Here is a 4914-nt window from a genome sequence, read left to right as displayed (position 1 = left end):
TATCCAATTTCTCACAAAATAAACCTTCTAATGCTAGAAGGTCATTTCTCATGTAAGCGATGAAAAGGAAGGTAATTGTTTTTCCCACAATATCTTTTATTTCATGAAGTCCATGCTCTCCCTCTTGTTCTCCTCCCTTTCTCACCCCACCCTAGAGCTTAAAGTGACCATAATGAATATATAAATGGATTTTATTTTCATGTGTGTGTGTTTTGCAAGAATTATGTGTACTTTGATGTTTTGAAGAACTCCTCCCTGAGACTTACTTGCATGAGCTCCTTGTTCCAAGTATATGTCCTGGTGCAATTCTCTAATTCTTTCCTTTGCAAAAAATTATTCACATTTCCTTTTATATGCAAAGATGCTAACCGCCAATAGTTTAACATGATGTATCCCATCCTTATTTTGTAAGTGCAAAGGCACATCAATATATTTTTTGACATAATGAGATATTAAGTATTCGGGCTCTAAAGTATAGACCTATGATTTGGAATTTTAGACCTTGGGCCCTAGACACGTAGTCTTAAGCAGCCACATGTAAGCATACTGACATGTATTTAATATACTTTTACTGATGAGGAAAAAGGCAATCCCACATCATGCAAACTAGAGTTTACTCTCTTTTTCTTTCTTGAGTGTGATGCTCTTATTGTGTGCTAAGTACGCATGATGGATAGAGTGATTGCTTGCATGCTTAAGTGGTACAGTGCTCCCTCGACTCATCTCTATCATGAGAGTGTGAGATAAGTGGTGTTTTGAGAGTGGTAGTGCCCAAGAATCCACAATGGTATGACAACATTAAAGTGGAGATGTGGGCATGATGAGATTCTACCTTAGGAGGTTGTGAGCAATTTAGCTTTGATACCGATAACTCCCCTAACAACCCTTATGTAAACAAGACCACATTTTCAGCACCCTTGTTGAGGTATAGCTCCGTTACTTACTTGTCTTACATTGTAACTTGGTTTATCGGAGCAACTATAGTCGAGAGTTGTTGAAATATATGATGTACAAGTGGTAAAGGGTGAAAGAAAGAGATCATGTAGGTGTGAACACACCCCAAATAAAGTGGGCATGTGGGTGGAAAAGGGATCTAGGGTTGGCCCAACCCTAGCCCTTGGTGAACCCTATATAAAGGGCAGGAGGCCTCACTTTTTGTAACACAACACTTGAAGGTGAAGGTCAAGCCAAATTTCGAGTGGCTGAAATAGAAGGTAATATAGAAGCTTTCTATACATCTTGTGTTCTTGCTCTCTCTCATATATGTTGCTCTATCTTGCCATCAACTATTGCTTTCGTTGTGCATACTCCCCATTATTTTGACATGGCATCATAGCCTTGCAAAGGCTAAGTTCCCCTTCAATCCCCTTTTTCTTTCTCTCTCACTATCATAAGCCATTCACGTCCTCATCAAGAAGGACGGTGGTAGAAGAAGGTGAGAAGCAAAAAGGCATCAAGAAGGAAGGAAGGCAACAAAAGAGCTTCATCAAGAGGAGATTCCGTCTCATTAACAAGTTCTTGAAGCTTGGAAGAAGAAGGTGATCCTCATCATCGATAAGAAGAAAAAGAAGAGGAGGAGGAAAAAGGAGAAGAAAAACGCATGCAAATTGATAAATCTCTAGTTTTTTCCATCAAGAAATTCCATCATTTTTTCCGTCATCAATCTTCTTCGAAGATGTCGAAGATGGATGGGAGCATCGTTGTGATCAATTGAAGGAGTGGAAGGTTGGCTGGGTTTTTCCTCTTCCCCCCTACTATCAAAGGGGAAACATCATCAACAAACGCATCATCATCGGGGGAAAAAACGCAGCCATCATCGCCGTCGTCTGTCACCAATTTTCCATCACAGTCCGTCGACCGGATTGGTGCGCCTGGGTGGTTGCTGTTGCTTGGCTACAACACAAGTTAGCCCCACAACAAAGGAGGCGGAAAGCTGGTCGACAACAAAACGCTGCCCGCGCTGAAGATCTTTCTGATTCCGTCGTCCGTCTGTTTTCGTCATAGGTCACTGCGTTCTGTCCGTCGTCGTCCAGTGGTTCCGTTGACTGCCGCCTTGTGTATGGCGGGTGTTGATGCTTAAGCAATAGCCTTGTTAGCTAAACAAGCTCTACCTCAAAAGCTGCTTCAATGATTGCAACCACACAACAGCATCGACACAACAGCAACATGGCTCTGTAGAACATCATCGGGCAGCAAAACGTAATTCGCATCTTTTTTCTTCAAAGGTTTTTTAAAAACCTTTTTTTTCCAAGGTTTCTTCTTACTTCTTCCAAGGTCTCTTCTAAAAACCTTATGTAAGGTTTCAAACCTTTCTCTCAAAGGTTTTACAAAGGTTTCTTCCCTCATTTCTTTCAAGCTCAAGGCAAGCAGAGGAAGAAATTATTATTTTTGCCATTCTCGCTTGGGAAGTGCAAGGTATGCACAATTTCTAAAACCAAGCAATTAAACACATCAAGTATGAAATCCGATCCTAAATTTTTTTTATGAACTCATATGCATGGAAGTCATCTATCATATTGTAATGGAGTTAGACACTGCCCTTGTGTTAATAAACAAGTGGTAAGACCTCTCCTAAATCAATGTTCACATTGGTGTATATATTTATGCATCATTTGATGAAGTGGAAGGTGGAAGCAAGAAGCATATTGAGAAGCACATGCATAAGCTATTGAAACATGGGTGGCAGCCTTGTGTTAGTCTATGTGGCAGCTGGACTAAGGAAGCTAGCATGATTGGAAGGAGACATGTACACATGAAGCGTGTCTACCATGAGAAAAGATTGGAGAAGCAGGAAGATGCAACCAATGAAGCCAATGTAATGAAGAATGGTACATCCAAATCCCACTTGAAGTTTGTCTTTTGCAAGAAGATGGTTTCATCAAAGCAAAGGAGCAACAAGGGTGGTACACAAAGCCACTATGGAAGAGAAGGTACCAAAGATGTTACTAAGGTTGAGGGAAATTATGTAAATTCCTCAAATGTTCTCAATGAGAAACCACATTACTCTATAACTCATCACTTTTGTAAAAGCCTAATTTATAAATGCTACCTACCTTGTCATCTATCCTATGGTTTAGAGGGGGTCATTTTGTTCTTGTATGTCCAATGTTCACCTTGCTCCATGTTTGGCATTGTCCCATGGTGGCATTGAGAGGGGGTGTTGAAATATATGATGTACAAGTGGTAAAGGGTGAGAGAAAGAGGTCATGTAGGTGTGAACACACCCCAAATAAAGTGGACATGTGGGTGGAAAAGGGATCTAGGGTTGGCCCAATCCTAGCCCATGGTGAACCCTATATAAAAGGCAGGAGGTGACATAACACAAGTAACGCAACACTTGAAGGTGAAGGTCAAGCCAACTTTGGAGTGGTTGAAATAGAAGGTAATATAGAAGCTTTCTATACATCTTGTGTTCTTGCTCTCTCTCATATATGTTGCTATCTTACCATCAACTATTGCTTTTGTTGTGCATACTCCCCATTATTTTGACAAGAGTTATAAAACTTGATAATGTTGTAAAACTCGCGGTTGATGGAGTTATTAATGAGTGGATTTTGTTGATTTATGTGTGTTTATTTTTGTTTCTTTTAATGTTGTAATCAAATACTTGTTGATTTTGTAATGGTGTGTACTTTTCTTTGTGCTTTGTGCTTTGTGGGAAAATTCAAAATTCATCTTTTTTTTATGTATTTCTTTTGTTGCAATTTTTGATTCATTTGATAGATTTTACAATTCAAAGTAGGATTAGGGTTAGTTTAGGCTCAATTGAACATGGAAGAAATCCTAATTTTTACTCCAAAACTTTAAAATTTCTGTCTCTAAAGACTTTTATGACTCTTTATATTTCTACACTTGTAGAATACTTCAAATTTCTCTCCCAAAAGACTTTTATGACTCCTTGTTTCTACGCTTGTAGAAACCACTCGTGGAAGACTTCAAATTTCTCTCTCCAAAGATTTTTATGACTCTTTGTTTCTACACTTCTAGAAACCACTTATACGATTTATCGAAGTCACCTTCACAATAACAATCATTTTTTGTCCATTTTGGATCAATCACAGAGATTGCCACATGTGCTAGACTTTTTTTAAATAGGATTAATCATATATATCAATTTTTACACTTGTAAAAGTAAATTCTTAGGACTGTACAAGTCTCGAATAAGTTAGATTTCTATGATTGAATAAGTTAGATTTCTATGATTGAATATGTTAGATTTCTATGATTGACAACAAGAAAGAATTTTATGATCGTAGAAGTGACACTTGTATGATTGTAAAAATCTCAAGATATCCATGAAGGTGAAAATTCAACCTTTTGTGGCATGGAAAGTATTTTTTAAGAAATTCAACCTTTATGAAAAAGCCATCTCTCTGATTATAGAAATCTACACTAGGTACTTATGAATCAAAGATAAATGTTTAATAAATAAAAGGTAATAGGTATCCAAGCTCTAAAATATACATCTATAAGCTAGAACCAACAGTAACTAGACACATAGCCACATGTTAAAAGGTGGTCATGTATATAATACACTTTTGACTACTGAGAAAGGGCATAATCCCATTATCCAAACTACATTAGTGTACTCTCTCTTGCTCGCTTGTACTCTCCCTTGTTCACTTGTACGTTCCCTTGTGCATGATGCTCTCATTATGTGTTGAGTGTGGTTGTGTGCATGATGGAGAGAGGGATTGCTTTCATGATTAAGTGGGAGAGTGATCCTCCTCTACTCTTCTCTATCAAGAGAGTGTGTGAGATTAGAAATGGTTAAGTGGTACCTATTCCTCTCTATCATAAGAGCAATAGGGTGAGAGAGGTACATTACTACACCTCCTACTCCTCTCTATCATGAGAGTGTGAGATTATTATATGGTGTGAAAGTGATAGCACCCACATAGCCTCCTATCCTCC

Source organism: Cibotium barometz, chromosome 5 (assembly GCF_041138505.1).
Source record: "Cibotium barometz isolate CiBa-2024 chromosome 5, ASM4113850v1, whole genome shotgun sequence".
NCBI lineage: Eukaryota > Viridiplantae > Streptophyta > Polypodiopsida > Cyatheales > Cibotiaceae > Cibotium > Cibotium barometz.
This window is presented reverse-complemented; position numbering follows the sequence as displayed.